Raw genomic sequence first — 12760 nt, 5'->3', positions numbered from 1 at the left:
GCAACAGCTCTGAAATGTTCTCCCCCAGAACATCTGATCTGATTGAAATACTGAGTGGTGCTTGTACTGAAAGAGATATGGAGCCTGGCTTGTTATAGCAGTACTCTGGCAGACACACTTGAAATAGAAATGCTGCTCTGCCTTTACAACATGACTGCTTGAGTGACTGATGGACTTGTCACAGCACTTCAAAAAAACAGCAGGGGAAAGCACACATTTTCCTAACGAGTGGATAGTTTTTAAAGAAATCTTATATTGCAGCCCAAATATCACCCTTCTAAAAGAATAAGACCTATTCTCCAGATATGACTAATACAGCTCTGAATAGTTTTTATCTAAAGTTGAATTGCTCCCTCACTTATATTTGCAAAATTCTGTTGCATTAATGATACATCACAGTTCTTTGAGCAACATGACATTTGTTTATTATATATCTATTTTCAACTTTTTCACTGTGGAGTGGTGATATTTTGATCACGTGTTTCCTGTAAATCTGTGTATTTTTGTTCAGGAATTATATATAACGTATATGTAGGTTGCCATGAAAGTATGATTTTCATGGAAAATATAACAGATATAAAGCGTATAATAACACTACTTGTTATAGAAAATTCTCAGCTACAAACACTATTTTTCCACATAGTCACCACCATTAGCAATGCATTTTTGCCAGCAATGAACAAAAACCTGCATGCCATGCTCATAAAGAACTGCAATAGTGGAGGAGATCCACTGTTGCCACTGATGAAATGCACCATCCACTACCTCACTGTGCTCACATCCACTGTTTGGTCTCCAGAAACATTCAGCAAGCATTGATGAATGTCATTGGGTGCCATTTTTTCCACATGGAGAAATTCAAATTCTCACCTTTGCTTCATACACACTCTTATGTCAGACACCATTTTGTCAGACAGCCCCTCAGCTGCCATCTGTCACATGGCAAGAAAATGTAATGGAATATTTGTGGGAAGGTCCAGCTTCCCTTGCCATAGCACTACTATCTGCCTCTGTTGTTGTGGGCCACCATAATAAAACAGGAGGCATCACTTTTGGAACAGCTCTTGTAGATGAGCTTGTATATTGTTGGTTTGTTTTCATGAGTTTACATTTAAAAAAATTATTTATGAAAGGACTGACTGAAAAGGAGTGACAGATTAGAAGTTGCCATCTCCTTAAAGTGAAGCTTTGGATTTATGCAAGACAGAATGGACAAAACATCTTAATTTCTTGCAACATTTAGGACTATTCCCTTCTTTGCCTTCTTTTTATTCATTGCCACAGCACTCAAGCCTTACACTCTTCTAACTTAACAGCCTTCGACAAGAAACTAAGGTGTTTGCAAGCTGCTTTACTTCAGGAGTCAGAGGAATCTGTTTGGTCTCTTGACTGCTTCCATGCTGAAAGGAATCTGGGCTTTCAAGCAGCCTTTGTTACATAATTCAAAGGCTGTATAAACTGTAGCGGTAAATTAAAAGGATCTGAAAAAAAAAGAGTAAAAGAAAATGTACTAAGAAACTTTGAATGATAGAATGGAACTGCTAAAACTCTATCAGCATAGCTGAATCTCTCTAGAAATGCTGGAAAATGTGGAAGAAAGCTCGTATGACATTTTCCCTCGCATGCAATGAGGACAAGTAAATGGAATACATCAGTTATTTTTCATGGTTGGCCAATTTTACAACATCTGATGTGCCTAACTTGTACAGAAACTTAAGTAGTACTGCTCTCCATTCTAAAAATATATTTCAGATATTTCTGATTTTTATCAGAGCAGACTGATCTGAGGCTGAAAAGTCCACTCTTTAACTTCAGAAAATCAGTTCCCAATTGGATTCAGAATAAAATAACTCAGAGTAAGAGTATTGAAGATCAAAATTTCACTCTCTGCCTTCTGATGCACAATGGGAAATACACATTTCTGGGCAGTCTCTGATCTTCCAAACAGGAGTAAGACTCTGAAAATGCATTAAAAATCCCAATAGCCTACAGCAGAAGGGCCATAGAACTCCATTCAAGACAAATAAAATAATATGTAGTGTGGTACTTTCTCTGACAGAAGATTAGTTTAGGCAATGCCGAGAAAATAATAAATATGCAATTGAATAAGAGAAACAACATTATTACTTAAAATTTCAGAGCATTATTAGTGCACAGGCACAGAGAATTATGACAACCCTGCTAGCAGATAAGGATTCTTCACAAAGATACAGACAGTGTTCCCATAGTAGCAAAGCTGACAGCAAGGAAATGAAATATTACTTCCCCCAAGTTAGGTGTTGGTTTATAAATCATGGTATTGATCTGGGATTTTTAGTAATTATAAGATTATACTCTGAAAAGCACATGAAGATATTTAGATACTTTCTTTTATATTTGATAAAATGCATTATTGTATATTCTAAAAAGTATTTCTCCTACTATGAAATTACACCTGTATCATGAATGTTTCCTGAGGAACAAATTGTTATTTCAAATAACTATGAGTCTAGCAAGAGTCTGGGATGCCAAACAAGCTGACTGTAAAGAGGTGCCAGTCCTTGAGGAACTGGGACAGAAAACTGAAAGCCTTAAAGACAGCAGATCTCCTTCAATCTGAGTGCTGCACAACCTACTTTCAGCAGTAAAATAAAATGGGAAAAGCTACTGACTTGTGACAGAAGAATCCAAATTGGTGAAGATGGATTGGTATAAAAACTTCTTTGGAGGACTGAGATTATCTGACACCCAATGAAAACAGCTTGCCAGTGATTATAAAAGAAACTAGCAAGTTGTCCTAACAGTACAAATCTTATAAATCACGTTAAAAATATAGAGCTTACCAGTTGAATACATGCATACGATAACATTGATAGTAGCAAGCACATTCTCTAGAGCATATAATAAGAACATGAAGAAGTCTGATTAAAAAAAAGAAACTGAGTAAGTGTGGGTGAAGCAGCATATGTGGATAGTGAAGCAATCAGGCAACTAGGACAGGTGGTTGGAAGCTCATGCTGATAGCCACTACTCTGAAGTCACAAGGGAATCTCTTAATTCTGCTTATAGACAACAGTAAAAAAAGTACATTTAACAGGTTATATGAAGGTTGTTAAGAACATGAAAAGAAAAAAAGTCAACAAAACCACACCACAGAGTCATTTTTATTCTGTCCTCTAATGAATAACTACATGGGGAAGTGATCAGGACACATTATGAAAGATAAAACAGAGGTCAAAAGAAGAATGCATGTTGGTGATGACAAACCAAAGTAGGAATACGTGGAAAAAATGTTTTCGTGACTATTACTCAGTTTTCTATGAAATAGTTTCTTCTGAAAGAGAGAGTGACTATGCCTGTTGAAGACAGTTAACTGTCAGGTGCAGCATACATGGTGTAATAGTTACAATATACAGATGTAGATGACATCAGCTTAAAGAACTTCTAGTAACTTTTTTTTTGTTATATCATAGAAAGGAAATATCCAAATTTTCATTAACCTCAGAAAGTATAATCTGATGGACTGGTAAATTAACGAGTAAAGATAATTTCAGAGAAAGATTCAATTTGTTGTTTTGTTGTTTTTTGTTTTTTTTTTTTTTCAGGGTTGATGTGCATGGCAGATGAGGTGAATTTGATTGCCACATTCTGGCATTCATCTAAATCGACACCAGGAAAAAAGAGGATTTTGTCATTAGTAATTTGAGAAGGAGTAACTCAGCATATGCAGAATTGTAAGGAGAAAAAGTCAAATATAGCAACAAGAGCTAGGGCCTGGAAGCATGATGATTTTGAGTAAACAGTGAGATATGAATTTCTAGCAAGTGTCATGACCGCAGGCAGTAACAGTTGTCCAGCTGCCTGCTCACTGCCTTATAAGGTTGCTATCTCTCCTGGACACATCTTGAGGATGAACAGGCTACTGTACTTTCCACAGCAAGCAGAAAATAAGAGAAAATGTGCTCAAATTTGTCTAAGGTTACAGACAGATAAAAGCTGCAGACAGGTATGTCTCAAGACATTATACTGTCAGAAGAAATGAACTTAATACCAGAGTCCCAAAAGCTAAGTCCTACAACTTATGTATGCAAATCTTTTGAATTGAATCTAATTTTACATCAGGACTTTTGTTTTGGGCAGAAAAAGGAATAGAACAAACAAGGATGTTTGCGCTAGGGTAGGACGCTAGAAAGATAAGGGTGGGTGAGGGGGAAATCAGTCACAAGGGTAGGAGTTACAAGATCCTGCCTAAAATAGGCTTAATCAAATTACCTTCATGTACTAACTTTTATCTCAGGGATAAGTGAGGCATAAGAACCTGAGATTGTGTCAGAGAGTTATTCAAGTTGCAGAAGGGAAATACATATTAGTTTTCAGCCATCTAATGAAAATAATAATAATCAGATAAATACTGAGACATGTTACTGATTTGCTGTGTACCCTTAAAGGAATCTCTGTTGTTCAGACACACGTAACACAAAGGTTTAAACATACAAATGCACAAAGGTCTCCTTTTAAAGCCTTTTCCAATATTTTCCCGAGAACACTAGCAGAAAATGTACAGATATACTGCGCTGTCATCTCTTTCAGGGGATGCTTGAAGGATTAATTACTTAGTGTTTATACAGCACTTTGAAGATCAAAAACATGATATAAGCACCAAGTTCTATCATAAGAGGCAACAGGAAGCAGAAAATGAGAAACTTCCATCTCATGAAAGGAAAGAGTCCAGTGATGGTTGGCTTTCAAGTGTTCCCCCTCATTTATGAAGTTGTATATTCAGGGAGGCTGTCATTTATTCTTTATGTTGCTAAGGCTTACATGTTAACAGCTGTGAACTGGAGCTAGTAACAGCACTCCAGGCTGTTAGACAGCTGGAAAGAATATTATGGCTACTCAGCTGTACCTTTTGCTTTTTTGCAAAGGAGGGAATTGTAGAGAAGAGGATTCAGTAAGACCATGTTTTGGTTGTTTTAATCCTGCCATGGATATAATTATTCAAAAGTGCAAAATAGTGGTAGAGGCTAAGTATCAGGAGATTTTTTCCATAGTACATTCTTCATCACATAAAACCTGTAAGTCACGGTTGTTCATCCTCTGGTATGATTTGTTAGCTTCTGAACATGTGGATGTTTGTCTTTGTGGGCACACTGGAGTCAAGACCAATAGCTGTGGGCCAACAGTAACAATAGCAGAGATTTCTGGTCTGTTAGGAAAAATGTGATGGTCAGGAATTCTGTTCAAAACCAAGTAGTATTTCCAAATGGAAAAGGAGAGCTTGTTCAAGAAATCTCAGAAATGGAATTTCATTCCAACCTGCTTTATGCAAAAGGTCACATTAGATAGTTAGCATGGTCTACACTGGGCAGCCCTCACGGTGTTACAACAGCAGAAACTCCTTCACAGAAAATGTTCTCTCATGACAGAAACTCAGATCAAGAAAGCAAAGCTCTTTCTGGCTTGCTAAGCTCTTTTTCAATAAAATATTTCAAGAGGTGTTCCTGCTTTCTAATCTGTTCTCAGTGAGGCTTCACTTTTCATTTGAGTGTTTCACTCTCCTGACTCAACTAAATATATGATTTTAATTTTATGTGTTGGGTAAAAAAATAAAAGAAAGATTTCATTAACAGCCACTGGCATTTTAGTATTCAGCCTAGCATTACATACACTCCCAGTTGTATTTGCTACCGGTGAAATTGCAGCCCGGAGTTCTTACATCTTTTATGCTCCATAGTGCAGCACACATACCCTTAGGAAAAACAAAGCACATGAGTTTAAAATGCCTTCAGGGCAGTGTTCAGTACCTCTGTTGAGATATTCCATTGCTCCATTTGCCTCATCAAAGTACCTCAAGCTGAACTCTTTCTTCTGTAAGTAACAGAAAAATCATCAGGTTTATCTGAAGTGAAGATCTTTCGGAAAGGCAACTATCTATATTTTGTCTTACAGTAAACCCTGAACTAACTTGACTCTCAGATGCATCGTATCATAATTAACACAAGAATATGCCAGCAGAATACTTGGTTTGCTTCAGATCCTTTTCCTGTGTTCAATAGTCCTCGAGGATGGTCAGAAAGACCTTCTCCCATTTAACAGGTTGAAGATAGATGCTTGGCCATTATGCAGAAGAATTAAGTGCTGACCCCATTACATTTTGAACATAACTCCACTTAACCCAAACACATCTGCTAGGATAACTTGGCTTCAAGCAGCAAGTCTCAATACATTAGATAAGAAATATGCTCAAAAGTCTCTTTAGATGTAGACTACCAATAAGTGCTGACCTTATAGTAACTATAACTTACTAGAAAAGCTGGAGCGTTTCCCAGAACAAAGTCAGATAGGTTCAAAGCCTTGTTCAGTGCAAGAAAAAAAAAAAAAAAAAACAAACCAACACCATCCTGGAAATAACGAGTCTTTTCAAATTCTCAAATTAAAAGATTTTAAATCTTCTTTTTCTTTTCTTCTTCTCTTTCAGCAAAACTGGGTCAGATTTACCAGTTGCTAAAAGTTTAAGGTTTGCACAGAATAAAGAAGGCAAGTTCATCATCTCTCTCCACCCTAAGAGAAAGCACCTAAAGATATTAATGGTTTCAAATGGCTGTGGGGAAAGTGCAATATGAGTTTAAATACGAGGATTCCAAAATGCCAAGTATTCTCTTTTTTTTTTCCCCATTGTAAAACAGGAGGGGGAGTATTTTTTTAATGTGTATATTTTAATGTGAAAAGTACACTGTGTTGCAGGTCTATAATTTATGTCAGTAGTGCACAGACAGCTGGATATAACTTTACCTGGCTGCATAATATTGAATGCTTGTCCTGAGCAAAATCTTACAAAACAAATAGAGCTAAACACAATGCAGAGGAAGGATCAGGTATCTAAGTATATTGCAGCCTACATGCAGGAACACCACGAAGCAAAGCATGAATTGGGAATGAAGACCTGGAAAGAGTTGTCCGACTCGTGAAATCCTGTCCCTTGCTATTGCTTAACATTCACACCTTCCTCATGTTTGAGGATGTTAAGGAAAAAAAAAAAAACACTACACACAAAAAAAAAGTAAACTACCCAAGAAAAATAATACCCACTGTGCTAATGTACATCAGAAAAATAAAGCAGAATAAAATCTATGCAATTCCCAGTTGAAAGCCTACAGAGGCCATAAAACTAATAGACACAAAATTCAGGGGATTTGAAAGAATGTGAGCAGATTTCCCTTAACATGTAAAATTTTTCACTGCACTACTGATGAGTTAATATTCAGATAACTATGTCAGGTGAAATTGCTTAATTAGAGCTCTAATTAGTTTCCTACCATTCCAAAAAAAAAAGAAAAAAATAATTATTTTAATTAAGAATTAATTTTCAATAAGCAGTTGATTCTATCAGTCACCAACAGCTACATGAAGGATGGCATATTTATGTGTTTATATTTTTGCATCACTACTTATTCACATCCACAATCAGGTTGGATGTGTGACATATTTAAGGCTCAGTTCTGACAGATGCTCAATCGCATGAGTAATCCCCTGACTTTCCAGGAGTAAATGTTTGTGGTGCTGAGTCCCATTTAGATTTCACAGCTATTATGTGAATTTCCATTATGGCTCAAGCTCCACATACAGTATTTCCCGTGTAGACTAAGAGGACACATTTCCTCTCTCTAATGCACTGAATCTCAGATAGCTTATGGGAAGCAAAACAGCTTTTATGGAGATTCTCTGCCTGGAGACTACCTGTAAACCTGTTACTTGCTGCATTATTCTGAGAGATGAGAGACATGGAGAGAAGTAGCACATAAACAAGCCTGCTTTCTTACCTCTCAGGGGTGTTTTCCCTACACTCCAACAGCCCTTAGGAAAACAACTGGCACTGGTGCATTTGGACTGTGTTCTTATTCAGTTTGCATTGCTTTGGAGAGAAAGGCAGAAGAACAATTTACTTGGTAGCTTAACTGCAAGCTAGATACAAGACAGCGCAGGAATATAGAAAAACATGCACAGATAACCTCCCCATAAAAAAGCCAAACAACAAAAAACAACTCTGAATCATATTCAACTTTTAAATATCTACCTGGCATGCAAGGAGGTTTTGTACAATTTTGTACTTGGCATTTTTAATATTCCCTTAGGCAAATACATCTCTTTTGGATCCAACCATATTTTGTTCATTTCTTCTTCTGCTGTGCACCATCCGGAAAACATTCAGAAAATAAATTGCAGTAGCACTGCAAATTCCCACCCTCCCATAGGCCTTCTTCACTCCTATCCAAAGATGTTTGTCTTCACCTTCTGAAAAGGTACTCCCAAAAATTTCTGTCATAACAGTTTGGTAAGAATTAGCCAATTACTACATTGTGAAACACAACCCACTTCTAAAAAAAGTAGTCTTGAAAAGAATGAAAATCTTGTTTTGTGTTATTCCAAGCTATTCTTTTTGTTCTTTTAAAGTGCAGTATTAATGAAATGATGATTTAAGAGTTATTCTACACTTCCCTCTTTCATTACATTTAATCTGGCTTTGTTAATTGCTAAAACATTTAAAAATCATTAAAGCAGTTAGTTCCTTATTAACAAACATCTGTTATTTCCAAACTTCTAATGGACTGAAAAATTGATATATAGTGAGAATATCAAAGACACCAAGATATCTTTTAAGTACATTTTCAACCCAGGCCACCATACAGCCCCTTGTACATGCTATCTTCCTAAAATATTACCAGAATCTTCCCCTCCCTGTAAAGATGTTTTTTCTTCACCTGGCCAAAGTGGCTTCATTTAAACTGATGAAGTGTTGTCTGGTCACTAGCCCAGCAGCACTAAGCATACCTGGATCAGGATCCCTCTGCTTGCGGGTGTGATAAAGTAATGGCAGATGGGGAATTAGATCCAAGTACTTTTCTCTACACATATATAATGGTCAGAATTGAAGCTTCTAGACACACTCTCAGGCCTAAGAAGAATTTACGCTCCAAATACATGGTATTTTTAATATGGAACTACAAAAATACTAAAAATCCTAAAAAAATTCATGGTAATCCATAACAATTAAGGATTGTTTTTATATGGACAATAATGTAGATTATTTTTATGTTGATTAGTTCAGATATGAAGTGAAAATTAATTCTGCCTGTTATTAAACTAACATTCCCATCCTGGACCACCTGAAGAGTCTGAAGTATAAAGACTCCATCTGGAAATTCAAGATACACTAACATCAAATGTGTTACTACTACTGCAAGTCTATAACTCTTGCCTGAGCCAAATGAGAGTGCATACTTCCTCTGCTGCTTACCTAGTGTTTTAGTGGTTTTTTTTTTTTTTTTTTTTTTTGCTTGTTTTGTATTGCGTGATAAAAAGTATAGGTATAGAAAATAACAGAACAAAAGTATAAAAACAGTAAAACGGTGGCTGAGGAATGTAGGGATATCAGCCCAGAGTCTAGGACAGAGTTTGCTTTGTTGTGTAGATGAATAACCACAGTGTTTATGTTAAAATTAGTTCGACTTCAGAGCATTCCAGATCTATGCAATTGCATATAAAATTCCACACAGACACCTCTGCTATGGATAGACTGATCAGTAATATTTATCTGTCTCACTGTCCTTGCTAGAACTTCCTCATGTTTGCCTCATTATAATTCCATTTGGTTTTCAGATCTCTGGCTTTTTCTTATCTTGATTAGATTATACTTGGAAGTTTCTATTTTGAAGTCTATTTCATATATCCTGCAGCATTAAAAACATTTCCTAAGCAAAATTTATTTAAGAATTGACTCAGTTTGGAGTCTAATAATGCATTGTAGGCGTCAAGGATAGGATGAATATGGGATGAAGGTGTCAGCTTTGAATCACACTGTGTACGGTGACCTCTGAGACTTGCAGCCACCAATTCTGTGAATTTTAAAGTAAGGCCCTTGTTGTGAAGAATGCTTTATCAGCTTCTTTACGTATAGCTTGCATTGCCTGTGTGTAGTTGTTTTTCTAAGAAAGCTGGCATCCCCCATCGCTCCTGAATATAGATTGATAGTTTGCAAATTAAACAAACAGCATTTCAATTTCCCCTCCACTCCTAAGGGCTGAAAATGTGAATTCAGGCTTTGAATTTTGATTTCTAGTTAGATCTTTCTATTCTTAGATACAAAAACACTGAATATCCATCAAGGTCATTCACCTTCAAGAATTCCTGATAACAGGACTCATGCTATAACGGTTTTTTAAGCCAGCACTGAAGGTCACTTGGCAACAAAGTTCCTTCATCTATCCAAAATGTAAATTACTATGTTTTTTTGTTTTTTTGTTTTTTTTTTAAGAATAACTAGAACAGAATGAGCATGTGTATAAACAAAGAATATTAGGATGCTATAATCACAAAAAAAAACCAAGAGAGTTAGGCAAAGTAGACTACAATAACAAAAGAGAATAAATGGAAGGCTTACCCTTATCCTGGGCTCATCCACAAAACACCAGCAGAGGCAATCTCCAGAAGAGACTCTTCCCAACTGGTAGCCAGCTCTTAAATAGGTCTAGGAGAGGTGCAGCCAGGCTCCACCCCTTCTGGCAGCACAGGTGAATTGCCTTCACCTGTGCTCCTCTGGCTGACTCATGGCTCGCCTCAGGTGATCAATCAGAGGTTCAGGCCATGACTCAGCAGTTCCCATACAGCATGCTATTTCTTAACTTTCAATATGAAAAAAGGCATTGCTAATTTAAATATACTAATAGCAATGCTATATGTCATTACTTGTCATCTTCTGTCATCCTTTCCATTAACAAAGATGAATGGATTTATTTCACTCAGCAAAGAACAATACACTCAATAGTTTTTCAAGTACACCTCAAGTATGTCACATACATAAAATCATATCTTCATGCTGACTGTAATAGAAGAAACAGGTTAATATCCATCTCATTCACAGTCCATTTATTATCTGCAAATGTAAAATGCTCTGATTCCATAATCAGTTTGTTTGTATTTATAAAAATCACATAATGGCTCTTGTACAGATAGTAATGACAAACCATATGTAAAATGCATGTAATCAACAAACAAGGAAAAATATTTCCTGACTGACCTACTCTGTCAGATTAAACATACATCCCTCTAATTTTAACAAGGACAATTCACTGTGCCCTGAGACAAGTTTGTTGTTGGTCACTGTGCCTTGAGGGCCCTCTGAGCCATGAGCTGCAAGAATTAATGATCAACTCAACCAGCTTAGACGTGATCTGACAGTGCAGTAGCCTAACAATTGCTGCAGAGGTGCATGGACAGAAGTAAACTTTCTTCATGTGCACTACTCAAAATCTTAAAAGCTTTGTAAATGTCAGCAAAAATCCTTGCAAATTAAACATGCTTTTTACCATTAACAGATACAACCTTCCACTCATATTGATATTTTGCTATATTGATATTACAGATCATTAGCTGGTTTCCTCCTCAAAGTGTATGTCTGTTCCTTGAGCACTAAGACTACTACATGCTGAACTGCTTGTTCTATACACTTCTGAGTTTAGTAAACCTCAACTGAGCTTAGCAGACTGTTGAAAGCGTTTTTACCACAGCCAGCATTAAAATTTTCTTCAAAATATATCATTTGATAGTAGATTTCTAGTCTCCAAGTCAATGTAAGGTATTGCTTTGTCTTTTAAATTCTCTATCTCAGTCCACAACTCAGTGTGATCTCTTGGAAAAGGCAGTTTTATGTAAGTTAGAAACATCTGTATGTTTTATAACAGTGATAATTTCTTATGAAAAAGTTATATATTTTTATTATATAAGACACACCACTAGATCATAAGGGATTCACAATGCTTGGCAATTCAATGCCTGCAGTGTACTTAGTCTAGTTCAGTGTGTTTGCCTAAGCAAAAATTTCTTTAAAATTGTAAGTTGTGATAATGGTGTTATTGCAAGACAGTTTTGCCAGCTACAGCGAATGATTTCTAAATGCCGCAGCATGATTAAGGAGTAAGACACAACAGGTTATATTGCAGTGTTGGAGCCCTAGGTGTGCTGAAATTACCTTTCAACAGCTCACCCAGGAGTATCTCTGGGAGTTTATAACATGACAACTTTACTGTTTTCTAAAAATGAACAAATGAAGTCATTAAAAAATATTTTTCTCCCAAATAAGTGCCCTCCATCACCCAGTATGCAGTCATTAGGTTTAATGTGCTTTTCTGCAGAAATATTTCAAAATGATCTGGAGTTCCCTTTCTTGCTTTTGTGTCAATAGGAAGATTTCTTGCATGAACCCTGACTCTTTCTGAATGCAGAACAGCTGCCCAACATACCTACCATCCAGATTCTACAGAATTGCACTACCAACAGTCAATCTATGTTGTCTAAAAGTTTTGCTGAAAGCACTTGCTGTTTCAGTCTATTTGTTCTTTTCTTCTCCGTTTCCTTCTTCAATGAGCAACTAATACCACAAACCTCACTAAGTGACTGCCCTGTTGTGTCTGATCTCTTAGGAATTGCTTTCAGTGAACAGATTTTGGAAAGCTCACAACATAACACCCACCAACTTTTCATTATATAAATATACATATATTTAATTAAACAATGTAACAAACTAGTATTGGGCTTGTTTGGGGGAAACAGATTCTAGAAGAACAAGTAGAAAGCATAAATGATTTTTCCATGAATTTGTACATTGTTTACACACACCGACATCATGTTACATTGACCCCAGCCCAGAAAAGCGTAAGGCCTTTACAGTAACTAGGTGATAGCTCAAAATTACAAATAGAATATATGACTTAAAAAATGTAAAGTC

The 12760-nt window shown here is 36.4% G+C and overlaps 1 long non-coding RNA gene across 3 annotated transcripts; it reads right to left on the bottom strand.

Annotated features, from left to right (window-relative positions):
• Positions 1–240: 240 nt before the first annotated feature.
• On the bottom strand, positions 241–10456 carry LOC125689213 (uncharacterized). Of its 3 annotated transcripts, none has more exons than XR_007375123.1 (4): positions 10418–10456; positions 7800–7891; positions 5784–5847; positions 241–1481 (listed from the first exon to the last, which is right to left on the bottom strand). It is a non-coding gene; the product is annotated as an uncharacterized LOC125689213 (long non-coding RNA). The 3 variants fall into 3 exon arrangements; XR_007375124.1 differs by lacking the exon at positions 241–1481 and adding an exon at positions 3796–5185; XR_007375125.1 differs by lacking the exon at positions 5784–5847.
• Positions 10457–12760: the final 2304 nt, after the last annotated feature.

This window comes from Lagopus muta, chromosome 2 (assembly GCF_023343835.1).
Source record: "Lagopus muta isolate bLagMut1 chromosome 2, bLagMut1 primary, whole genome shotgun sequence".
NCBI classification, from domain to species: domain Eukaryota; kingdom Metazoa; phylum Chordata; class Aves; order Galliformes; family Phasianidae; genus Lagopus; species Lagopus muta.
The sequence above is the reverse complement of the archived record's forward strand: the minus strand, read 5'-3'. Positions and strand labels throughout refer to the sequence as shown.